At 42.7% G+C, this 27,252-nt stretch overlaps 1 protein-coding gene across 2 annotated transcripts in view; it reads left to right on the forward strand.

Moving 5' to 3' along the window:
* LOC147679817 (beta-1,3-galactosyltransferase 2-like) overlaps positions 1–27,252 on the forward strand; it is a 294,865-nt gene that overhangs the window by 115,672 nt on the left and 151,941 nt on the right. Inside the window, exon 1 of one of the 2 annotated variants that reach the window (XM_086943369.1) lies at positions 837–1,001. The exons of the other annotated variant lie outside the window; for it this stretch is intronic. The gene's annotated coding sequence lies outside the window, so the exon portion shown is untranslated. Of the gene's footprint in view, positions 1–836; positions 1,002–27,252 lie in introns of those variants that run through there. 2 annotated transcript variants of the gene reach the window in all.

Here is a 27,252-nt window from a genome sequence, read left to right on the forward strand (position 1 = left end):
GGAATTTTACCTCTACCTTCCAGAGAGCACCCAGTTTTACCCCCACTCAACCAACACAATTTTTGGTGGATTCCCGCCTAAACAGTCTGGTTGCGAAAACATATTGGAGAGAGTGGCACATGGCAAAATGATGCCCCCAGGCAGAATGTGATCAGGGTCCCCTGAAGAGTTCGTGCCCCCTGAGGTAGTGGCACCCCTGCGCTGCCGGGGCCTGTGTTACGCCCCTGATGGGGACATGGACCTGACCCGAAAAGCATCTCCACCCATTCGTTTCCATCATTGTTTTTGTTTTCGCACATTTATTTTCTTGCTATTTCCTGGTTTTATTTGTTTGACCTAATCTGTATCCTGTTTGTCCCTCCATTTTATAATGTCTCTGACAGGTTCCTTTAATCCTTGAAAACTGTTTGCTTTTTGGGAACTTTTTATTCTTTTCGCGAAAGCACACCAAGTCTTCCCCTCGGCTTGTTTCCCGTTTCTCTACTCCCCAGTCCTCCTGTATTATAGGGCAGAGTGATTCTATTTTGTTTCCTCTTGTTCGACGGCACAGAGCTCACCGTTGTACGGCTGAAGGATGAAGGGCAGAGAGCAGGGCTACTGGAGAGCAGGACGCGTCATCGCTGAGCTCCCGACCCCCGGCCTAACAGGGCAACCCATCACCTCTAAACACCGCTGGGACTCGATGACGGCGACAAAGCACGACGATCGGCGTTAAACATGAAGCACGCGGCTCTAAAGCAAAGAGTACGCAGAAGGGGTTGTGTGTTTAAAGGAACGCGGCAAAGCATAATGCAAATGAGAGAGGAGAGCCGCACCTGGGAGGAAATTGAGATTCACATGAAATGCTGTATCTCGCGGCTTAGCAGCGGGTACCGTACACCAAAAACGCGCTCTCCGGGTGGCTGTGTGGACTAGACGGGCTGTTTTATGTCCAAAAACCCTCTGTCTGGCGATCGATCGAGTGTTAGACGCACATCTCAAGGTCACGCCGACGCAGCAAGGTAAAATAATTTTATTAAGTAACTTGTTTGATACACAAAATGTTAGAGGTGGGCCGTGGGCGAGACCCTGCAAAATCGAGCCGGGCTCGAGTCTGAAACCTGGCTCTTTCTCCTCAGCTCGAGGTCCTGTTGGAACCTCGAGGATATATCGAGCCGAGCTCATATTTGGCTTTTGCCTGTCTGCCTCCCTCTACTAGGAAGTGGAGACCGGGTTCGAGGTTCGGGGTCGACTCAACATCCTGTTTTTCTGGGCAAATCACTTAATCTGCTCCTCCCTAAAAACAACGACTGCGAAAGACAATGTGATGTAATAATGTTTATGTAAAACGCTCCAATACCTTCATGCCGAGTTCTAGCTGTATAAGAATTTCAGAAAAATGCTCAATGAGGTAAAAATAAAGCCGTAGCATAAGGGGAGGCAACTAGAGACCCGTTTCCTGGCTAATTTGTACAAAGTGAAACAAGAAAACCTGAATAGATTTCGGCTTCCCCACTTAAATCGTGTGATCTAAGGCAAACATGTTATCTCACCAACCCTCTTTTTTCTTCATTACCGGGCATGAAAGCCCTTTTAACTATGTGAGTTGAGAATGCCGGTTGCAGAAAAACCTACTGCACTTGATTTAATAGTCTGCAATGTTGCTCTATAATAATCTGGGTGCACATGACAGTTGTCTTGCCCCTTAGTTCACTAATGGTTCATGTTTTAAAACTATCACTTTTAATAAGTACCTCTTAGGGCAATGCAGTGCTGTACTGTGAATTATTAATAAAGTTTCACATGTTAAGGAAATACACTTTTTTAAATCTTGAAGACGCATAATCATGTTTATGTGATGTTTGTTGTGTGATTTACACAGTAAGCATGTTCGAGGCTGGGCTCGTGCACTGGCTCCATGATCTGAGCCAGACCATTGGCTCGGCTGCCGCTCGGCCCTCCTTGTAAATATTTATTTATTTAAAAGATTTTATATAGCGCTGGCTAGACCCGGAGGTATCAGAGCGCTTTACATGAGCATCAGATCATAGTTACAGGTTGCATCGTTACAAAGGTTACACAGTTCTTAGAGCATGGCAACATAGTTACTTGTAAGGTCAAGATAAACAATAAGCACAAATACGTAAGGGGAAAAGCAGGCAAGAGGAAAGATTCAGGGGAGGGGGAAGGAGCTGGGGAAGCAGACAGGTAATGAACGCGGGAAAGAGGAGGGGAGGGTGAAGGACATCGCATGGAAAGAGGAGGGAAAGGGCGACGGGGGACACAAACTGGTAGACGAGTCAAAGCAACGTCCACAGTCCAGTAAACTGTGATCCCGAGGGAAGTGGTATCACTTCCCTATCTCTGTTGCGGGAGGCTCCCTTTACACAGTGGACTCTCTCAGAGGGGTCTCTGAGACTCCAAGGCCTACATACTGGATCCTTCCCCAAAAAGGGGAGAGGGAGTGCCATACCATACCTCAGCTGAGAGTGGCTCCCTTGGCGCAGTGGACTCTCTCAGAGGGTACGCTGGGATTCCAGAGTGGGGTTCCAGGTTCGAGTGTTGGTGCTGGGTCAACTTCCCGTGATTCTGGGCAAATCATTTAATCTCACCATGATAAAGAAGCATTGGTAAACGCATTAACTCTCGCCTATGTGATTAATTTTTTTTCTTTTTTGGTAAGTTTTACGTTTGTGAGCAGTTATGCAATATAAGTTAAAGAAACGCGGTAAAAGTGTTATTACTTGTTTTTTTGGAAAGGCAATATAATGTGCAGTATCTGGTGGTGATATAAAGTATTCCTGTACCTTGATGATGTGAAAGCTAATGTCAATCTTTTTGACGCAAACCGCTCCACACATTGCCCAATTCCATTAAATGCATTTTCTTTCTTGTTCGACTTTTCATTTCGCTTGAAGCCCTATTACATCATTTTCTCTCCTGAAGTTACTCTTAAAACTGTAAAAATATTGTGCAATGCATCATGTGACAAGACGTGTATTTGTGACGGAAGGGAGTTCCCAATAGCCCATCACTGCTGATGTGTTCTCATTGCACTCTAACTGTACGTGCTCTTCTCAGTGCATTAGACAAAAGTAGTGCAGTTTTTTTCTTAGCATTTCTTGTTATTTGTACAATATATCAACGAAAGGAACTACTCTAGGGATAATAATTGTCTTCTGTTAAACAATAAAAGGGGGTCTGGGTGCAGGCAATGATGGGCCGGGGTTTCGGGTGAAAGTAATCACCATGTGGCAAGCAATGATGGGGCTGGAGGCAGATGCCAGCAACATTAGGGGATGAGAGGAGAACAGTCTGCAAAAATATGCGCTCGTTTGGAGTGCTACAGATGAAAGGAAAACAATAGAGAGAAGGGGCAGGATAGTGGATGTCGCATAATGGATAGTACTGCCTACCTTGGCGCTGGCGAGCTAGGGAGCCAGGTTTGAGTCTCTGCGCCGATTCACAAGCATGCTTGAAATGCGTGCTACAAAAGTTTAAATAAAAGACACTGTAGAAAGCAGAAAAAATGTCAAACAGGACGAGACAAACAAAAAGCACGGTCTAAATGCATGCAGCCAGGGAAAGTAAACGATGTGGAGCGTTAACCAAAAGAAAAAAAGTTCGAACAACCAACACGTATGGGTAGTTAGGCCTCGGGAGACTGATAAGATAGACACAGAAGGGAGAACAGACTACAACCAATAGAAACTGAGGAAAGCAAACTGACAAGCACACAGAAGAACTGAAGGCAAGATGTAAGTCTCTTTTAAGATATATTTAAAACAATAGATTTCACAAGAACAGCACAAGCGCTGTGCAGGCAATACCTAACAAGCAGAGTGCAAGCAAAACCTAAAAAAAGAAAGTGACCTTGTGTAATGTAACTGTTGTGGGTTGGGGTGGGTGCTCTTGACGAGGCACCGTTGAGAGTTCTGGAACTAAGGATGAAGGCAGTGTGAGTTTCTTACAGGCCTCTCACTGGGCCATAAAGGTGTTCAGACTATGCGCTCTTTCAATACTTGGCATCTCTGCAGAGTGCACAGAGTAATGGTCACATATAAATCTATGGGAAAATGTGTAATGTAGGTACACTGCTGGTGAAATATTGAGACCAGTATAGGAAATGAAAATGAATGCTTACAGGCGAGTGGGTAGGTTTGTGTGTGGAGAATAACAGAGTTAAGTGAAGGAGAAGAAATGAAGTACCATCAGAAGGACAGAATGAAAAGACAGCCATGAAGAGGATGGAGGAGTGTGTGAAATATGCGAATGGATGAGTTCAGAAACATTTGGAGAGAATGCCCGTGTAAGGGGCTATCAAATTGAGAGGCTGCAGAGCAAAGTACTATGAAGGGGAGAGAAGCAGTGAATGAGTTACACTGAAGACCGCTAACTCTTCTACATGATTTAATAATGGTTACTTCACAGCCTCATATTTTCAGAATTTATTCATAATAAATTCATTGTAATAATAACTCCAGCAATAAAACATTAAATCAAACATAATACAGTGTTGCACGTGTTAAGGTAAAATGTTTCACATATGTTAGGATAAAAAATTTCTCATACACTGAAACATGTTAAAATTATTTAAACGAGTATAATAATAATTGTGATACAATAAAAACCATAAATGTCAGTAGTAAAACATGATTTACATGTGCGACAAATAGAAATCTCTTTTGTTGTAAAATCTTTCTCATATGTTAGGATAAAAGCTTTATCCTGTACTGAAACCTGTATTAATTTATTTATTTATGTTAGAGTTTTATGGAGCGCGAACCAGACCGCTGAGGGTATCAGAGCGCTTTACAGTATTGATAGGTGGTAAAAACAGTCTTAGGACGGGTGTATACAATTGGGATAGGAACAGGTAGATGCATTATACAAGGAAAGAAATAATAGGCAGTAACAGATCCGGGATACAGTTGGGATAAAAACAGGTAGCTAAATTATATGAGAGAACAGCTGTCTCAATTCACAGGTGGGATGCCCAGAAGCAGGCCCGGACTGGCCATAGCAGGCACCGGGCAATCCCCGGGTGCGCTGCAAGGGTGGGGGCCGGTTTTGAGCCCCTGGTGGCCGATTTTGTTACAGGGCCGTTTTTGCAGCATAGCTGCAAAATCGGCCCTGCAACAAAATTGGCTGAAACGGTAGAGAGACAAAATATCGAAATTAAAATATCGATATACAATAATATCGATGTTTTAATTTCGATGGTATAGAATATCGATGTGCAATAATATCGATAGACAGAATATCGATATTAAGGTATGTATGTTAGTAATATCGAAATTGTGTTTAGTGTTATGTATTTTATTATGTTGTTTATGTTTGTTAAATATGTTTTTAATGTGTGTTTAGAAATGAGTAATTTTGTTTACATTTTGCGTTTTAGTATCAGAGCGGGTTGTGGGTTTATAGGGGAATAGGGTGGGAAGTAATTTAATTATAATTATTTAATTATTATTATTATTGAATAATTTTGATTAATAAATAATCATTAATTAAAAATTAATTGGTAATTAATTATTATTAATTCGTTAATTAAATAAATTAGAGTTAATGTAGTAATATTTATTATTTTTTGTTATTGTTAATTAATAATTAATAGGTAATTAATTATAATTAAGTGATTACATGACAATTACATTTTTTATGTGATTTATTTATGTGTAGTGGGTTGTGTATCTATTGGGGAACAGGGTGTGACATTATTTAATTAAATTAATGAAAGAGATTGTATTTATTTATTGGTATTTATTTTTAATTAATTGTTAATTAATCAATTGGTAATTAGTTGTTTTAATTATTTCATAATATTCATTATAAATAATGTATTAATAAATATTGTTTATTTGTGTAAATATCTTGGTAATCAATTATTAATTGGTAATTAATTATTAATTGGTAATTAATATGTGTTAATTAGTTAATTAATAATTACATCAATGTAATAATATTAACTGTTATTAATTGATTAATTGATATTTATATTAATTGTGTTTTTTTGTATGTGTAGTGTGTTGTGTGTTAAAGGGGGAGTAGTGTGGGAAGTCATTTTTACCCCCATGCTATCCAACGCTTTCCCTACTGTTGCACCCTCTGGAGTGGGAATAGTAATTTTTACCCCTATGCTATCCAACGCTTTCCCTACTGTTGCACCCTTTGGAGTGGGAATAGTAATTTTTACCGCTAGGCTATCCAACGCTTTCCCTACTGTTGCACCCTTTGGAGTGGGAATAGTAGGTTTTACCCCTACGCTATCCAACGCTTTCCCTACTGTTGCACTCTCTGGAGTGGGAACAGTAATTTTTACCCCTACGCTATCCAACGCTTTCCCTACAGTTGCACTCTTTGGAGTGGGAATAGTAATGTTTACCCCTACGCTATCCAACGCTTTCCCTACTTACTGTTGCACCCTCTGGAGTGGGAATAGTAATTTTTACCCCTACGCTATCCAACGCTTTCCCTACTGTTGCACCCTGTGGAGTGGGAATAGTAATTTTTACCCCTACGCTATCCAATGCTCTCCCTACTGTTGCACCCTCTGGAGTAGGAATTGTAATTTTTACCCCTACGCTATCCAACGCTTTCCCTACTGTTGCACCCTCTGGAGTGGGAATAGTAATTTTTAACCCTACGCTATCCAAAGCTTTCCCTACTGTTGCACCCTCTGGAGTGGGAATAGTAATTTTTACCCCTATGCTATCCAATGCTTTCCCTACTGTTGCACCCTCTGGAGTGGGAATAGTAATTTTTACCCCTACGCTATCCAACGCTTTCCCTACTGTTGCACCCTTTGGAGTGGGAATAGTAATTTTTACCGCTAGGCTATCCAACGCTTTCCCTACTGTTGCACCCTTTGGAGTGGGAATAGTAAGTTTTACCCCTACGCTATCCAACGCTTTCCCTACTGTTGCACCCTTTGGAGTGGGAATAGTAATTTTTACCCCTATGATATCCAACGCTATCCCTACTGTTGCACTCTCTGGAGTGGGAACAGTAATTTTTACCCCTACGCTATCCAACGCTTTCCCAACTGTTGCACTCTTTGGAGTGGGAATAGTAATTTTTACCCCTACGCTATCCAACGCTTTCCCTACTGTTGCACCCTCTGGAGTGGGAATAGTAATTTTTACCCCTACGCTATCCAACGCTTTCCCTACTGTTGCACCCTGTGGAGTGGGAATAGTAATTTTTACCCCTACGCTATCCAATGCTCTCTCTACTGTTGCACCCTCTGGAGTGGGAATAGTAATTTTTACCCCTACGCTATCCAAAGCTTTCCCTACTGTTGCACCCTCCGGAGTGGGAATAGTAATTTTCACCCCTATGCTATCCAATGCTTTCCCTACTGTTGCACCCTCTGGAGTGGGAATAGTAATTTTTACCCCTACGCTATCCAACGCTTTCCCTACTGTTGCACCCTTTGGAGTGGGAATAGTAATTTTTACCGCTAGGCTATCCAACGCTTTCCCTACTGTTGCACCCTTTGGAGTGGGAATAGTAAGTTTTACCCCTACGCTATCCAACACTTTCCCTACTGTTGCACCCTTTGGAGTGGGAATAGTAATTTTTACCCCTATGCTATCCAACGCTTTCCCTACTGTTGCACTCTGGAGTGGGAACAGTAATTTTTATCCCTACGCTATCCAACGCTTTCCCTACTGTTGCACTCTTTGGAGTGGGAATAGTAATTTTTACCCCTACGCTATCCAACGCTTTCCCTACTGTTGCAATATGTGGAGTAAGTATATATATTAATTTATATGTAGAGTTTTACATTTATTTTAAATGTATATGTATTAGTTAATATTTTTTAAATGTTTTAATGTTTATATTTATAATTTGTCAAATTAAATTTTTTTTAAAATTATTTTTACATTATTATTAATACATTTAAAAAAACGATATTTTTAACTTCGATATTTTTGTACTACAATATTTTTTTCTAAATATTTTTGTACTTACCTTTATGTAGATAGAACGCCGATATTTTTGATGTCGATATTTTTGTGTCGATATTTTTGTATGTCTATATTCTGTCTGTCGATATTATGTCATAGATTCGGCCGAAACACCGTCCCTAGCAAAGCGCTCGGCTGCACCTCCAACCCCCCCTCCCCCACTCCCCAAGTGGGGAGGGGGGTGCCGGCCGAGCACTTTGCCAGGGCCGGTTTTGGTTTCCAGTCCGGCCCTGCCCAGAAGTGCCGGGTAGGTATTATCCGGAAGAACCATGGGTAATGCCGTAATGGAAGGAGAAACAAAATCGCTGAGGTGATTGAAATGCAAGCGTTAAGCGAGGAATAGAATCAATTAAAATAGTATAGTAATAATTATGCTAAAATAAAACTCACAAATGTCTGTATTACAACATATTTTGTACATGCGACAAATACAAATCTTTTTTGTTGTCAGGGTGCCAAAATGAGACTGCAAGAAGTGTTGAGGGAGCACTTGAGGGAAGGGGAGTAAGTACAAACGTTCTGGAGCAGAGGCTGCTGAGGCTAAAAGTCAGGGGGGCCTGGTTGGAGGCAACTTTGCATGAGTTTGGAACCAAAAACCCTTGCCTGACGAGTTCAATCCCCATATGCAAGAAGTGCAGGAGATCAGAAAGTGCTATGTGCAAGAACCAGGATTTGGAATTGTTCAGGTCTTAAACAGGGGCTGCTTCGCAGGGAGTGGTAGCCAAAGACCCTCGCCCAACATCCCAGGTCCGAGCACAAGCGCAGAAAGCAGCAGTATTTCATAGGTGTAAGGTGCCAAGACAGTCAAAGTCTTCTCAGCATATTGTGTCCTTTGGCAATTTCCCGCATGCCAGTACAAGGAATTTTACCAGTCTACAGTTCAGCTGTGGGTCATCAGGAGCGAAGCAGGCCAGCAAGGCCTGCCTCCGTGACCAAATCCCTCTTTGGTTAAACAGAGCTTTCAGCATTTGTCTTCTTTACTCCAGCAACTCTTCACAGGTGCGGTAAATCCTCCATGTCAGTTCCACAAACGGGGCAGTTCTTTCTAATGGATTCTCTCAATCAATGAGGAAAATGGGATGTGCATGGCAGCAGCCCCAGATGGTATTTAAAAAATTGCTCTTTGATGGATCTAGGGAAGCCTAGGCTGAAGTATTTCAGGGGTGCTGGTGCGCTGTAGGTGTTAAATGACATTCAGGAGTGAGTTCTGGCTGAGAATTCAACCTGGTCTTCTACTAAAGAGAGGAGTTTAATTGATTTCCACACTGATTTTTTGAACACGGAGTGAGTAGCTGGCATTTCTCATAACTGAGTCAACCCGGTCCTGGCCAGGGATTCCTTCAGATGTGCCCTGGCCGGCAATGAGTCCCTCTGTTGGAGCTCCTGCCACAAGTGGTAGTTAAGAGTGCTGAGAGTCGCTTTCCTGATTTTGCCCCAGTGGTGGATAAAAGGTCCTTGCCAGTGACTGCTTTTGGAGACCAAACTCCAGCCTGATTTGTGCAGGCGGGGTGTACTTAGGTAGGCTGAAGATGATCCTGTATGTTTTCACTTGTGTGCTATCTAGGATTTTAGCATCCTTGCCTTTTTGGAGCTCAATGCCGTATGTTATTGCTCTCAGCAGTTTGGTGTGCACTACCTGGAAAAGAGGTGATCATGATGGTGCTTTAGTGTTGATTTTAGACTTTTTAGTGACACTGCTAGTACCAGACCTTTCCTTTCTATGGTGTCCCTTTGATGCACAAAGATATCTGCTTTGTCAATGATCACCCAGCCCGACCGGGAAACCTTTTACCTCCGGTTGCCACGCACTCCTCTCCTTACCCTTGATTCCCTCCCACCCTCTCTTGGTGTTGTGACCGCGTCCCCCCTACGATCCCACTTAAGGGAACTCTGCCTGAAGAAATCTACTATGTGTGTATATATATGTATATAGGGATAACTCTAATCACTAGTATATGCAGTAGACCTTTGCACTCTACCATTCCTATGTGACTCTTAGAGTATATCCATTCGTATCCCCTCCCTACGTATATAGAGATAACTCTAATCACTAGTATATGCAGTAGACCTTTGTACTCTACCATTCCCATTCGTATCCCCTCCCTATGTATATAGAGATAACTCTAATCACTAGTATATGCAGTAGACCGTTGTGCTCTCTTCCATTTCTATGTGACTCTTAGAGTATATCCACTCGTATCCCTTCCCTATGTATATAGAGATAACTCGAATCACTAGTATATGCAGTAGACCTTTATACTATCTACCATTCATATGTGACTCTTAGAGTATATCCACTTGTATCTCCTCCTAGTGTGACTTTACATCTTGTACATTTGCAATTTTTTCCGTGTGTATCCTCTTTGTAACGCATGTAATCCTAAATCCTTATGTTTTTCAACTGGTGCTTATGTAAAGCGCTCTGACACCTTAGGGTAAAGTTCGCGCTATAGAAAATCGCATAAATAAAATAAAATAAAAAAAAAGTTGTCATAGTACGTGTTTTGGCGAGATTGATGGTCAGTCCATTTTTATTGGAACATTCCTGCATTGGGTTAAGAAGGCGCTGTAAGCCTACCTTTGTATAACTGACTAGGACAACACTGTTGGCATACATGAAGCTCAACAGCACCAATCCCCCTAGCATCGGGGCATGGGAGTTGCAGATGCTGAGTGCCGGCATCAGATCAGCTAAGAACAGATTGAACAAAGTGGGAGCCAGGACACACCCCTGATTTAACCCTTTGCTTGTTGAAATTCACCTTTAGAGGTGTGTTCCTTCTCCCAGCTTCACCTGCACCCATTTGTCTGTGTGTAGAGCGATTAGCAAGTCCAGGAGGGTCCTGGGAATGCCCCAGCACATCAGTTTGCTCTAGAGTATGGTCCTCTCCACTTGGTTGAACGTTGCCTTGTAATTGATGAAGCATAGATGAAGTGGCTGCTTTGAGGCTTTCGCCTTGTCTCTAAGCAGTGATATGGCCATGATGTTAGTCGTCGAGCCTGAGATTTTTGAAAAACAAGTTTAGTTTAGTAGTATTATTCCTTTATCAGTTGCCCAAACCGAGAGTTCCTCCAGTAACGTTTCTGCAAAGTATTTTGCCTCATTGCCAATGAAGGCAATTAGGCGAAAATTCTTTGGCATGGTCCTGTCTCCATTTTTGTGTATTGGAGATATTAGTGTCCCTCTCCAGGAAGCTGAAATTGTGCTGCTGAGTCTGATTTCGAGGAAGATTGGTTCTTGTGCTTCTGCCCAGAAGTCCGTGTTGTGCATAAAAACCACAGGGGAATGCTGTTAGGCCCGGGTCCCCTTTTTCTGCCTTTGCCGAATTGACACCTGATTGAATTTATTTTAAGTGACCTTGGGGAGTGGGTTTGTTCATCTACTGACAGAGGAGCTGATACCAATTGGCTGATAGCCTCCTGAGAGATGTTTTACATAGTGTTTGCTGCTGTTAGACTGGCTTCTGAGCCTGTTGTGTCTGGAAGGCGGTGCTGATTAAAGTGGGCCCCCAGATACGTTGCCCAGGAGTCTTTGGCTATGTAAGAGGTGACTTATCCATGAGAAGGGTATATGAGCTTGTTGGTTGTTCACCAGAATCATGTACTGTCATTATGATTGATGTCCACAAATAACTTTGCACCAACCTCAAACTCTTGCTATCTGTTGATGGTCCACCTCAGCTTTTTCAGTGTTGCTTTTTGCTGTCTTAGTGCACCTTGCATAGTGAGCCAGGTCCTCAGGATTGCGCCAAAGGGACCTTAGGATGCTGTTTATAGATCTTTTAAGCTGCCTGAGTTGAATCCTTTGGGCCTTTGAAATGCACCCGGTCACGTTGGGTGCTTGGGAGTGGTTTGTTTTGAGTGGTACAGCGAAAGTTCACACAAGCTTGGTGGCAAAGAAACCCCATCTTAATATTTTACTGTCTGATTTGCCCCAAAAATTCATAAAGTAACACCATTGCGGACTGAGATAAATGCTCTATGGTTGCCTGACCGAACTCCATTCTCTTGTAGTTGAGCATGAAGACGGTGTTGGGAGGTTCCTGTGCCCTGGTGAACATTCGCATTGTTGTTAATTGGGTTGTCTCTTGCGGGTGAGGATTGTTGTTGCCTCTGTCACCTAGGTGGAAAGAAACAACCCGTTGGAAAAGTGGGAGAGAAACGAAGGTCTGGTCTATTGTTGTGCAGGTGGATGAGGAATAGTAGAAGGCTGCCAGTGGATGGTTTCCCTGAAACCTGCCATTAAGAGCTTTTAGATTTAGGTACTCCAGGTTAGCCAGTAAGTCTGTTCCAATCTTGGTTGGCAACCCTGCAGAATGTTGTTACTCATGTAATGGATGCTGCTAAGAAGCAATTGATCTGGTGTATTTTAGGCATTTATATGTTGTTGTAGTATATGTCTGGATGCAATAATAGGAAACTCAAAGACCGGTTAGGTGGCTAAGGGCCATATGTACGAATGTTACTTTTTGCAATTTACAAATAGTGCTTTAATGGAAATCTCAATTTGGAATTCACATAAGGAGATGTACAAAGGAGAGTATTCCACTGTGAGCTATTCTGTCAAATTCACAATAACAATTAGGACATTGCGATTTCCAAATCTAAAATCACTATTGGGAAAATTTGTGTTTTGGATGCAGAAAGACAATGAAAAATATAGGAAGTTTGGAAACACGGGGTGCGCCCACAACTCAAACGCCTAGCAAGTTGCTGGAAGGAAGGGGTGTTCCTGTCTGACCACTGGCAGTGACATTTACATTTTTTTACAACACCATGTCTAAGGATGGTGAGGATCTTAGGATCAGGAAGGGGACCTTTTCTGATAAGGAGCTTGAGATGCTGGCTGAGGAATGTGTGACACACATGGACCAGCTGTTTGGCAAGTCATCTTTTTCTGTGCCTGAGGCCCAGAAAACCAAAGTTTTGGAACTGGGAACTCTTGTGGTGTCACCGAGAGGACCATACCCAAAATGAAGAAAAACTGGTTTGACCTAATATTCTGTACAAAAGAGAAGGTGGGCAGCAGAAAAGCATGGGTGGTGGTCCCTCAAAACATGCTCCTCTCACTCCAATGGAATCACTTTTTGAGGGGACGATTGAACCTGAAAGTGTGGTGGGAGTGTCAGAAATTGACACCTCCAATCCCGCAGGCAGCAGCCAAGGTAAATTTTCCATAACATATTGTTTGTTAATCTTCAAGTACAACATCTTAGCTAAAAAAAACTCCCTTTAGATGTTAGCTGTTATTTGGCTATACATTATGGTATTTGTAGTACAAGTAAGTTATATGGTGTGCTGTGTGTTGATGTATAAACTACACATATTTATATATAATCTTCATGTCAAAAACACATAAATCACACTATCAACAATTTGAAATCAACTTTGTAACAATTCATTTACAATAACTATATGCATCAATCAATCAATCAAACATAACACTTGTATAGCGCGCTACTCACCCGGAAGGGTCTCAAGGCGCTTAGGGGAAGGGGGCCGCTACTGCTCGAACAGCCAGGTCTTGAGCTGTCTTCTGAAGGCGAGGTGGTCGTGGGTCAGCCGAAGGTGGATGGGAAGGGAGTTCCATGTCTTGGCCGCCAGGTAGGAGAAGGATCTGCCTCCGGCGGTGGCTCTTCGGATGCGTGGTACGGCGGCGAGGGCGAGGTTGGCGGACCGTAGCTGGCGGGAGGGCGTGTGGAAGGTCAGGCGGTCGTTGAGGTACTTGGGGCCCAGGTTGTGGAGAGACTTGTGTGCGTGGGGGAGGAGCCTGAACCTGATCCTCTTGTTGACGGGGAGCCAGTGCAGGTTCCTCAGGTGGCCGGAGATGTGGCTGCGTCGAGGGATGTCCAGGATGAGTCGGGCGGAGGCGTTCTGGATGCGTTGTAGTCTTTTCTGTAGCTTGGCTGTGGTTCCGGCGTAGAGGGTGTTTCCGTAGTCCAGCCGGCTGGTGACGAGGGCTTGGGTGACTGTCTTCCTGGTTTCGATCGGGATCCATCGGAAGATCTTGTGGAGCATGCAGAGGGTGTGGAAGCATGAGGTGGAGACGGCGTTGACTTGTCTGGTCATCGTGAGGGAGGAGTCCAGGATGAAGCCCAGGTTGCGTGCGTGGTCAGTCGGCTTGGGGGCGGGGCCCAGGGCTGGGGGCCACCAGGAGTCGTTCCAGGCGGAGGGTGATGGTCCCAGGATGAGGACTTCCGTCTTGTCTGAGTTCAGTTTCAGGCGGCTGTTCTTCATCCACTCGGCGACGTCTTTCATCCCTTCGTGGAGGTTGGTTCTGGCGGTGTCGGGGTCTCTGGTGAGGGAGAGGATCAGCTGGGTGTCATCGGCGTAGGAGATGATGTTGAGGTTGTGTTGGCGTGCGATGGTTGCGAGGGGTCTCATGTAGACATTGAAGAGGGTGGGGCTGAGTGATGATCCTTGCGGGACGCCGCAGATGACTTCGGAGGCCTCGGAGCGAAACGGGGGGAGGCGGACTCTTTGTGTTCTTCCAGCGAAGAACGAGGTGATCCACTTCAATGCCTTCTCTTGGATGCCGGTGTTGCTGAGGCGTTGGACTAGGGTGCGGTGGCAGACAGTGTCGAACGCGGCGGAGAGGTCTAGGAGGATGAGTGCCGCTGTTTCCCCGTTGTCGAGAAGGGCTCGGATGTCGTCGGTGGCTGCGATGAGGGCGGTTTTGGTGCTGTGGTTGGCTCTGAAACCGGACTGCGAGGGGTCGAGGTATCCATTCGTCTCGAGGAATTCGGCAAGCTGTCTGTTGGCGACCTTCTCGATGACTTTGGCAGGAAAAGGGAGGAGCGAGATGGGGCGGAAGTTTTTGAGGTCGGTGGGGTCCGCTGTTGGTTTCTTCAGTAGGGCGCTGAGCTCTGCATGCTTCCAGCTCTTGCATGCTTCCAGCTCAGCATTATATGTCACATATCATACAATGCACATTCAATATCCTGACAATTTATTTCTATATAGGTAGACCAAAAGCTACCTATATATAAATAAATTGTCAGGATATTGAATGTGCATTGTAAGATATGTGGCATATAATGGTGTATTAATACAACTAATTATGCAATTGTGATGAGTTAACAAAAAATCTTCTTGTAAGATTTGTTTTAATCTTTATGTACATATTTTTATTTATTGTGCATTTTTGTTATGACTTTTATCAATTGTATTTTTAATGAATAAGGGTAATTACATAAATTTCCTTGTTGATTCAACCTAATAAACTAAACAATCATTTTCAGTATATATTTTTTAGTTAATTTTCTGGCAACTGGATAGACTGACCCTGTGTGTTTGTGTTGATTAGTCTGATGGGTGTATGTGTTTTGTACAAGGTGAACATGCTGACACAAATCTGGTACAGATATATCCCCAACTCTACAGCCAAGTCCTGTTAAGAAGTTGACCAACACCAGAGGTCAAAAAAGTAACTTTTGCATACAGTGAGATGTATGATACTAGATTGTTATGTTTTCAAAATGTGTTGCTTTGTTTAAACAATGGCATCCTATAAGGATATATTGTTACAACCTGAATAAAAATATTTGTTTTCAGTAATGAAATTATAATACTGTCATGTGCATTGGCTTTTTCTTAGATGTTGTCATCTTTCTTACCTTAAAAATAGTTGTTTGGAGATCTGTGTCGTGCTCCAACCTCTGCTGCACGTGTCCCGAACTGCTGATTCTGTAGTAGTGGTATTTCGTTATCTGTGTCTGATTCTGGCTTTATGTTGATGTATTCTAGACCCTTCCTCATGGCTAAGGTGTGAAGAATAGCAGACGTGGCAATGATTTTGCAACAGGTTTCTGGTCTGTAGAGTAGTGCTCCACCAGTCTTATGTTGGCTTCTAAAATGTGATTTCAGTATTTCAAACGTCTGTTCAATTATTGTTTGCATGGTTTCATGTGCCCTGTTGCACTGCCTTTCAATTCTGGTTCTTTGATTCAAGTATGGTGTCAGTATCCAAGGAGCGCAAGGAACTGTCTCCTTTAAATGGTATGAGAAAGAGAAACTGTCAGACTATTTTACAACATACTGTTGAACACTCTATGAATTCACATTGTAATTCACATACCAAGTAAAACACCATCACCAATTTCACCCTGAGACAGATGGTTATTTATTCCACTGTGGCACAACATGAAGGTGTCACATGTGCTTCATGGGAATCTGGCTACAAGGTCAGTTATGATGCATGAAGCTACACACCCTATCAGAACATTGAGTGCTTTTCCTGTTTCTATAAATGAATTCATTTGCGTGGGGGGGGGGGTCACATGGCAATATTTGTGCCATTAACACAACCAATAATGTTTTGAAACTGTGCCACCCGATAAAACATGAGTTTTGCGTGTTGTTCATCTTGGGGAGTGTTTGGAAAAAAGCATATTGGTTCACTTTGCCAACTATAATTTCCAACAACCAATGAAAAACATAGAAAATGCAGTTTGTAAAATTTTCCCGCCACTGCCTTAACTCCCTGGTAAATGCCAGAAGCTAAAAGGTGTGGACAACACACTACCTACACATCTGTTGGAATTGCATTGCTTTTGACTGTTGGGGCTTGTAGCTGAGGATGTAACTTAAATCCCAAATTACCTCACTACTCAGTTTCTACCTCTCAAAAATATCCTCCTTAGTGTGAATAAGAGACTCACAACAAGAGTCTAGAGAACTGGAAGGTGCAGGAGAAAACATTCAATTTAGAAAACAGGAGCCCCTGCATACAATTTGTATATTTTGTTCATAGCTGAATTGTGCAACTGCTGGGGCTCACTCTGTGGGGGTATTTTAAGATTAACAGATAATGTCCTTTGATATGGCACCCACGGTGATGCACTATCCAGAAGAACTTGACACAGGTTCCTATTTCTCCTTTGTGTAGTCCCTGACATTAGTTGTCCATTCTAACATGGCGCGTATTTAGATATACATTAGTTGCATCATTTGATGCATCTTTCCTAAGCCTGCTCTGTATGATTTTGTGGGTGATAGAGATTATAATTTCCTTACACCTAGTTTATCCTGACAAAAATCTATCAACTAAGCTGTCCACCCAGCATTTTAAATATGAGGAGCCCATTCCAATATGGCGCATAGTTTCCCATGGTTTGTCCTCTCACTTTCACCATACAATCTCTGGCTATATGATACACTTCCGGGACACGCAACGCTGCTTTCACACAAATGGAGGCTCTATTCTATGCGGATGACACACAGCTGAATGTATCCCTTTTTTTTTTATATTTATTGATTTTTTTTGTTGCAAGCAAAGCAGATTATATCATTACAGTTCAGATATTCAAGATATATAAGTATACATTCTCCAAAAGATACAAGGAAATAAAGCAACAAAAGGACAGATACAGTTCTTATCAAATCATTTCCCCGTCGATCCACTGTTGTATTGGAGTCCAGATTTTCATGCCTAGTTGTTTCCTTTTTCTTCCTTTTGTTGCATAGATAGCAAGTTCAAATTTGTACCTAGCTAATAAACGACCCCTCCACACAAAAAACGAAGGTGATTCCAGACTTATCCACTCCTGAGTGATACATGCACGCAGTTCAGACATCATAATGAATATCAAGTATTGTTGTTCCATTTCTATAGAGTCTTTAGATATGCCAAATAATATTAAATCAGGAGACAGTATTATTGTTTTTCCTGTAATTTTTTCAATAAATTTTTGAATTTCTGAAATTATATCAGCTAATTTAATGCAAGAGTAAAACATATGTATTGTATCTGCTCCTCTCATATTACAGCGATTGCAGTTTATACCAACAGTAACCCCCCATTTCATAACTTTGGCAGGTGTGTAATAGAGATCACACATAGCCATATATTGTTGAGTTCGAGTTCGCCCTGAAAACAATATGGAGTTAGTTGCTTTAATTGATTCTTTTATCAACAAATCTTTTATTCCTAATTTCTCTTCCCATTTATGGCAAATCATAGTAAAATCATAAGGGAGGTAGGTCATAAAGATATTATAATAATACCCTATTTTTCTTTTAATAGCCAAGCTATCTATAATCAGAATCGTTTTTAATCCTTGTCGCTCGTTAATAGAAAATTAGTTTAAAAAGCTATAGATCTGTAAGTATTTGAAATAGTCGTGAGGATAAAGTTTATATTTATGCTGAAGTTCAGAAAAAGAAACTAAGGAGGTAGAATTAGTTGTATATAAATCAGAAAGATAGCGAATACCTTTAATATTCCATCTCTTCATCACCTGATCTCTAAATATGGGGTTAAAGCAATGTAGTGAATTTAATGGAGTATATCTTACGATCTTTGTAAAACCAGCCAGTTTTTGTATAATTCGCCATGCTTTATATGCAGCTACTATAATCTTAAATTTTGTTTTTTTATAATAACTTGGTTCTATTATTTTTAGGAGATGGCGATTAGCTTCAGTGCCTAATACTAATTCGTATATCGTTGGATACTGTGCTAATGATGTAGGCGTTTTTTTACCAGCAATCAGAGGATATATATATTGAAGTACAGCTGCTAGATAGTAAAATAGAAAGTGTGGGACAGACCAGCCTCCTCTAATTCTGGGAATGATCATCTTCTTATAAGCTCTCCTGATACCTCTATACCCCCACAGAAATCTTCCTGACATTTTTTCAAGTTCTTTAAAAAAAGCTAGCGGGAATTCCAACGGAATTGTTCTAAATAAATATATAAATTTGGGGAGAATCAGCATCTTTAACACATTATTCCTACCATGAAGGGATAAGTGTAAATGATCTATTCTTTCCAAGGTTGAATTGGCTTTCTTCAGGATCGGGGTATAATTTAGGCTAGGTATTTTCGAAATTGGTGTAGTTAGTTTGATCCCTAGATAGACTGCTTCAGAAACTATATTGTTAATACGCGGAGGATTTTGACCTATAAAAAGAATTTGTGTCTTAGACAAATTTAATTTGTATCCTGAGAAGGAACCAAAAATAGATGCTAAGTCTACCAGGTCGTCTGGGTAGGCAAGAGCTCTATAGGAAATACCGCCTAACTGTACCAGTGATATATTCTTATCTTGATTTAATTGGTTGAGAAAAATATCGATATAGATGGCAAAAAGAAGAGGGGAAGATGGGCATCCCTGACGTGTTCCTCGTTGAATAGGAAATAGAGCGGATTTATTAGTTCCGATTTTTACAGCTGAAACCGGATTTTTATATAACGTTTTAATTGCAGTTATTATTCCTGGACCAAAACCCTTCATAGACAGCAGATCCCATAAGTAGGGCCATGCCACCCTATCAAATGCTTTTTCAGCATCCAAAAGGGTGATCCCTATTGCTGTACCAGAGGCTTCCGCCCAATCCATCATGGCAATAATTCTTCGTACATGGTCGGCTGTGTCTCTATTTGGGATAAACCCATGTTGCCATCGGGATACTATTAAAGATAATATTTTTGATAATCGTGTAGCTAATACTTTAGAATATACCTTACTATCGGCATTTATTAAAGATATTGGTCTATAAGATGCAGGATTAGTTGGGTCCTTATCCTTTTTTAGAAAGGTCATGATTACTGATTGGGCCCAGGATTCCGGTGGTAAGCCTCTCTGAGCCTCCAAAAAGGTAATAAGCATATTGTGTCTTATGTTATTCCTAAAAGTCCTATAAAATTCTAATGGAATATGATCAGGTCCAGTTGCTTTGCCTATTGCTAATGAAATTAGTGCATTTTCTATTTCTTCCCAAGTTATTTCTGATTCTAAAAATGCTATTTTATTATTGGGAAAGAGATGGTAAGATATTTTCCCTGGCAAAATTCATACATACTTCTAACGAGTAAGAATCATTATCGTGTTTATAAAGCTTAAGATAGAATTGGCGAAAAACTTCCAGAATTGATTCAGGTTTATTATGTAACTGGCCTGTTTCATCTTGTATTACATTGATAGCATTGAAAGCTTCTTTTTGCCTAATTCTCTTTGCAAGTATTTTCCCTGCATTTTCACCCATCTAATATAAATGAGATCTGAAAGTTGCCATCTGTTGTGCTGCCTTAGATGCAAAGGATTCATAGCAGCAGGCTTTATGAATCGCTAAATTCGTTTCAATATCAGATATTGGTTGCTTTTGTGTAATTGCTGTTATTAGTTTCTTTTCCCAGAATAATACATTTTCGTACCCTTGTTCGACTTTTTCACATATCATTTTTTGTTTCTTAATAACATAAGACAATGACTCACCCCCTATGCCTGATTTAAAAGTATCCCAGACTATTTGAACTGAAGCTGTTCCTCTGTTAATATCAAAGAATTCTTTTATCCATTTTGCCATTACGTCTAAATATTCAGAGTCAAATAATAGTTTACGATCAAAAGTCCAAGGCCTTACTTGAGATATTGATATATTAGTTTTAATTTCAATCAATATTGGGTTGTGGTCCGAAATTATACGTGGAAATAAATCGAATTTGGTATCGTAGATAAGTGCTTTTTTGATGAAGAAGTAATCCAAACGCACAAACTTTTTATGGGGACAAGAGAAAAATGTAAACCCAGGTGATGGTAATTATTTTTCATAAACTACATCAGCTAAGCCATGATCCAAAACCAATGAGCGTAGAGCCTTAAATGATTTCTTTTTGGGCCCTTGGTAACAGAGAGTATCACATACATTCATGTTAGAATCTAGATGAAGATTAAAATCCCCACATAATATTAGCGATGAGGACCAGTTGGCTAATTCCAAGTTCAGAAGATCCAATATGGATGGATCATCTAAATTTGGAGCATAAACAGCACAAAAAGTCCAGACTTTATTACTAATTCTGAACTCTGTAATTGCCCATCTACCATATTGATCTGCTTTATGCCGGATCAGAGTACCCAAGCCTCTTCTAAATAGGATTGCAACTCCTTTTGTTGTTGTCCCTTGAGATGTACAGACAGCTAGATTCATGCCTAAATCTTTATATAGATGTCTATCGTTCCACGTAATATGTGATTCTTGAATACATAGTATATCAAGTTTCATGGACTGTATAATTTGTGCAGCAATCCCCCTCTTTTTTTTATTATTCAGCCCACAGATATTCCATGAGCAGATTCGTAATTTCTCCATTTAAACAAATTCCCCCCCCCTTCCCAAGTGAGAAATCGAAGACGCATCAGATAAATCAGTACAATCAAACAATACCTCCTATATATCACCATATCATAGAAGCTTAAGGACAAAATGAGAACAAAAAGAAAATTCACAGATGCCAAATCAGAAGTCTTTCTGCTTTTGCTTACAACCCCATTTCCCCCCCCCAACCCTCCCCGGACTCAGCCCGAGCCCACTCACCCCCACCACCCCCCAAAACAATCAGGGCAGAGGGACTTAATAATCCCTCGCATTGATGATGTGATAAACGCTTAATGGTTCTCATCGCATGACTCTACTCCATAATTATTGTTCCTTTCCAAATAAAAGTCAGTTCAGATCCAGCATCTCTGATATTAAATATATTCACAGAGATAAACAGAAAAAAAAGGAATGGCCAACCAGCCTATATCAATCATTTGCTGAACCTGATTAGTGCAATAAGCACAAACGCATACAGAAATGTTTCCTCCATTTCTACCAGCCCCTGTAAAAAAAAAAAAAAAGAAAACCAAAAGAAAAATTGCTTGCGCTATATTGCATTCTTGTTACATCGGAACAAAATAAGGTTAAAGAGCCGCTATACTCCATGGTTAGTCATCATTTTTTTCTTCTTTTTAAAGAGAGCAAGTATCTTTTCACAAAGACGTTAGAAACTCTTTGGCTGCCCCCTCTGAAGTAAGAAAGTAGGAGCGTTCTTTATGGATTATTTTAAGCTTAGCAGGGTTTAGAAGAAATGCCTGTGCTCCCTTAGCTTGAAATAAGGGGATAAGCTGTCGAAGCTGCCATCGTAGTTGAACTGTAACATGACAGTAATCAGGACGCACAAAAAATTCCACACCATTAGCCTTGCGCTTTCTATTGGGTCTAGCCAGATCGTAGACGGCTTCTCTAGCCAAGAAGTTGTTTAAAGAAATCAAAGTAGCTTGTGGTTTAAGAACAGAGTCTTGTCGTGTATTTTGAAATGGGAATCTATGGGCCCTCTGTACTTCAGGCTCACATCTCCACTGGGTTAGCTCTGGGAAGGCTTCTGAGAATAGATCTATCACACCTAGAATTCGGAGATTGTTAAGACGCGATCTATTTTCTAAATCCACAAGTTTCCAGTTGATCTCCTCCTTCAGACCCTCCATCGATTTTAATTGAGAGTTCTGCTGTATCATTGTATCTTCTATTTGCGATATTCTATTTTCTATCTCTGTAACTCTCATAACTGTATCATTGGATATTTTCATCACTTTTCTTAAAATATTTTGTAATTTCCTTACGGCACCCTGAGTGCGAAGATTTTCAGCTTTAGTCTCCTCTCTATGGTGCAGCATCACTTGATAGAGGACTTCTAATGTTATCTCAGGAGTCTCTGAACCGTTTATAGTTGATTTAATCGCTTCTGGTGTAGTAGAAACAAGAGGAGAGATGGCTCTGTTAGAACCCTGCATGGTAGTATTTACATTCTCTTCTTCTTCTCCCCATTCTGGTCTATTAAGAGACTCCTCAGGATCCGAATCTTCAAGATTACTTAGTTCATCTTGTCCAGGGTCCGAAAAAGATTTTTCATAATCCTGCAGTGTACCCCCACCTCGCTCCAAATCTTCTGTACTATCAGAATCTAGCGCTTGTGAGAGGTCAGTCATGGAATAGAAATTGCCAGCAGAGTCTATAGATTCCGTATCTTCACCTCGGACCTCAGAAACTGCAGATATGTGTTCTATTGGTCCGCGGCTTTGTTCAGCCATGGTAGTTGCCTCTTTGACAGAACTTGCAGTAGCATGTGACTGGTTATCTAGGCTTTTTGAATTAAAGTTAGGGTTGAGGCTGGATGGATTAGATGAATTAGATAAATTAGATGGAGCAACCGTTTTTTTCATAAACATGACTGGTATTTTTGGGATAGCCCCTAGCCTACAACCCCCAGAATTCACCAAGTTCAAGTCTTCAATACTGGTTGTGGCAGAAACTGCTATTGGTAATGCAGATGGAGAAAGCGGTAAAGTAGTGTCTTCATTCAAAGTCATAGTCGGATGTAAAACATCCGTGTTTGGTGGATTAATCGTACTCACAGTGCTGAGAGAGATATCTGCTACTGCCCCCGATGGCTGAGTCGTCTCCTGTGCAGCTGAGGTGGCCGCTCTTGTTTTCGGCTTTTGTTGCCTCTGTGCTCCCGTCGGATTCTTCGGTGCCATTGATGCCGTGGAGCTATCCGTCACTAATGCAGAACAATTTAGCTGTTTTTCACGAACTCGTAGACCTCCACACTTCGTCGGGTGTAAGCGTGTTCTCTGAAGCTGATTCCGCTGCGAGGCACAGGTAATTGACTCAGTCGTTCCTGGTGTGTCCCTTGGAGAGAGCGGAGAGAGCGGAGGGGTTGGGCGTAGCCACGCCAAGCGAAGAGTGCGGGTGTAACTCTTCCAAAGATCTAAACGCATAGCCGCATACTCTCTTCCAGATTCATCGGTTTCAGTCGCTTTTTCCGTGGACTCCGTAAACACCGACCACTTCCAAAGGTAAGCGCAGTAATTAGCAGCTCAAAATTCAAATAGACGGCATGAGTGAAGCAGAGCCACACGTGAGCTCCAAGTCAGTGTCTTCTCACTCGGACTCTCCGTCCGCCATCTTGCCCCTCTGTCTTCCAGCTGAATGTATCCCTTAATCAATCTGACAAAGCAGGGTCTAATTTGGCTGACTGTCTGGTCAACGTTTCCACATGGATGGAAGGATCATTTTAAAAACTCAACCGAGCAAAAACGGGGTTGATGTTTCTGGGTAAACCTACTATCCTGGATTCCAATGTTTTTTGGCCCAACTTCTTAGGGGATATTCCATCCCCTAAAGAGCAGATAAAAAGTCTTGGTGTCTGGCTAGACCAGAGCCTTAACTTTAAAGAGCAAGCACGAAAGGTGGCAGGCACCTGTTATGGAATCTTGAAGATGCTCAGAAAAATAATTCCTCTGCTACCATTTAGAGCAAGGAGACTGATGATTCAAGCCCTGATTCTTTCTAGGCTTGAGTACGCTAATGTGCTGTACTTAGGTGCTCCTTGTTCAACTATTAAAAGCCTACAAACCGTTCAATACTGTGTGGCACGCCTCCTTATGCAGGTCCATAGCCGGGAATCTGCAGGGCCACTTATCCACCCTCCACTGGCTTCCAGTGGCTGAACGTATTCAGTTTAAGGCAATGTGTCTGGTCCACAGATCCCTCTCAGCTACGGGCCCACTGATTCTTTGTTCCATCATTCCCCCTTAGCTTCCCCTCAGATCCCTGCGCTCAGAAAATAAGGGTCTTGCAGTTGTCCCCAGGATAAACAAAGCTCGGAGTGGGGGTCGCCTGTTCACATACATTGCCGCTAAACGCTAGAACCGGCTTCCCATTAACATTCATCTGGAAACCAACTATATGTCCTTCTGGAAACTCCTTAAAACCTTTTTATTTCAATGACTCCCATTCTTAGTGCAGTGAGTACTTTTGTCTCTAGCGCTGGGAGGCCTTCCGGTAGCCATGCGCTCTATAAAAGCTTTTCAATTTCAATTTCAATTCAATTCCACCCATGGTCAGACTAGGCTCTGGACATTAAGTCTGGCTACGGGGGCTGTGGGGTAGGTATGGGCTGCTGGTGGGAAACACTTCTGCCATTTTGGTACGGGGGGGCGATAATGCAAACCCCTCTGTGCCCAAAATGCCCCCCACCAGTCCAAAACCAGCCCCCACCCTTCCGGCCGACCGGGAAAACGCCCTATGCCCTGCTACGGCCAGCCCGGCCGTGATTCCGCCTCACTCTAGTACATGTGTGCTGGAAGTGGGGGTTCTTATCGCTTACCGCTGCCACCAAATGCTGGAGGCGGGAGTCCCCTACGCCTCGCCTCAACGTTAGGCTACATAAGGACACCGTCTGAACTATCCCTGCTCACCCCCTTAGTAGCTTGGCACGAGAAGCCAGGCTTAGCTCCAAGGCACGATTGTACAATATGTGCAGCCAGGCTCACAGCAACCCACTGATGTCACCACAAATAGACTCTTCACAAGTTTTTTTATCAAATGAGTATAAACTTTATATAAGAAGATATACGATATGACCACATGATACAAAATCAACAGACAAGAATGGGTAGTATTCTTTCCGGTGGGTTGGTAGGTTCTAATCCCAAACACCACTTCTAACCAACAGTTACGCTCACTTCTAACCGTTTCCAAAAAAGTTAGGCCAGTCGTATTGCTAGAATCACACACGTTGCAAAAGGAAACAAATACTGCAATGCGTAACGATATTCTCTTGCAATGTGCAACAGAGAAACAATGCCATACGTAGCGCCACAGTAATGTACTTTGCAATAGAAGAAATAACGCAATTCGTATCACTACTAGCAGGAAGAAATAAAGCAATGCGTCACGCTACAATCTTGTACTGTGCATGGAAGAAATAATGCACTGCGTCACATTATTATCAGATATTGTGCAATGAAGAATTAATGCAATGGGCCATGTTACAATCAGGTAATCTGCAAGGAAATAATAAGGCAGTGCGTAGCACACCAAGCATGTAGTTCGTCAGGCACAAAAGAGGTCAGGCGTCATACGACAGTTCGATAGTTCGTTAGCAGCAATAATGCAAAGTGTAATATGACAGTTTGGGTGCTCCGTTAACAGTGCCCCCAATATGGATCAATGATGACACAAAAGTACTGATTCCCAGTCCGGCCACAGTACTGCCCTTCCTTGGGTCAGCACGGGCCGAGATCCGAGCCAGAGCAACAGGCTCGGACAGCTGAAAGAAGCAAGGGGTCAAGAGAGTGTCCCTCCGGGCCCACACCCCATCCCAGATGGTGAACCACATTACCGGGGGCACGACCCCACTCTCCTCTCCGACTTCAGCAACTTGGGCCTTGATCCAGAACTCCGTCACAGGGTGCGGTGAGCTCGGGCCTGCGGCTCTGCTCCTTCGGCGCTGCTGGTCCAGGCCGCGGCTGTTCTACTCTGAGGTCCCAATGACTTGGCCGTCCTTCCGGTGGTCTAAGTGAACACCAAGACCCGCCCTCAGAACTGTGGAGACTTTACTTCAAATTTGGTGCACACCCTACCTAGGCACTCCCCACCAGCGCCTCAAGTTTCACCTCAGCATGCACACTGCACATCCGAGACTTGCCTATTCTCTGGTGCTCACAATGACCCGGCGCTCTTCACCAACACCCTGCTTGCACCTCAACACTCACCCTGCGCGTCTGAGTCTCTCCTCTTCTCCCGGTGCACAGGATGTCCAGGCGCTCTTCACCAATGCCCTGGCTGCACCACGTCACCCACTCTGCATGTCCGAGTCTCACCTCTTCTCCAGGTGCACACCATGACTAGGTGCTCTCACCAATGCCCTGGCTGCACCATAAAACACTCTCTGCGCGTCCGAGACTCACTTCTTCTTTTGGTGCACACGATGTCCAGGCTCTATTCACCAATGCCCTGGCTGCACCTCGACACGCACTCTGTGCGTCTGAGTCTCTCTTCTTCTCCTGGTGCACACGATGACCAGGCGCTCCTCACCAATGCCCTGGCCTGCGCCACGACATGCATGCTACTCGTCTGTGGCTCACTACTTCTTTTGGTGCGCACAACGACCAGGCGCTCCTCACCAATGCCCTGGCCTGCACCACGACAATCATCCAGCGCATCACAACAAGCACCCAGCGCATCTGAGTCTCACTTCATCTCCCCGTGCACACAACGACTAGGCGCTCCTCACCAACGGCTTGGCCTGCACCACTACACGCACGCTGCACGTCTGAGACACAGCTTACTTCTGCGTGCCCACAATCACAAGGCACAACTTCCGAGGGTCTCAAGCTGCAAAAGCACGCCCACACCGCATTGCTTGGGACTTCTCCGGAAACTTTTATGATCCTCTATTTCCAAACAGGGTGCAAGCTCACCTCTGGCCCTTGGGGTTACAAGACACAGCACAAAGCACAGTATTTTTCAAGCAGAGGGACCCAGCACTTCCTAGCACAGTTCCAATAGCCTCTCCCTTGGTTAGAACAGCAAACTGCAGAACAGCCCCAGATCAAGATGCAAAAATTGGTCTTTCCACAGCAGTCTCTTCAGTTGATCCTTCTTTAGCAGAGGTTCCTCTTCACACTGAATGGGTCCAAGCCTTTTCAGTCTCAATCCATTTCTGTTTCATTCCAACGTTCAGGGG

This window comes from Lissotriton vulgaris, chromosome 11, assembly GCF_964263255.1.
Source record: "Lissotriton vulgaris chromosome 11, aLisVul1.2, whole genome shotgun sequence".
Classification (NCBI taxonomy): domain Eukaryota; kingdom Metazoa; phylum Chordata; class Amphibia; order Caudata; family Salamandridae; genus Lissotriton; species Lissotriton vulgaris.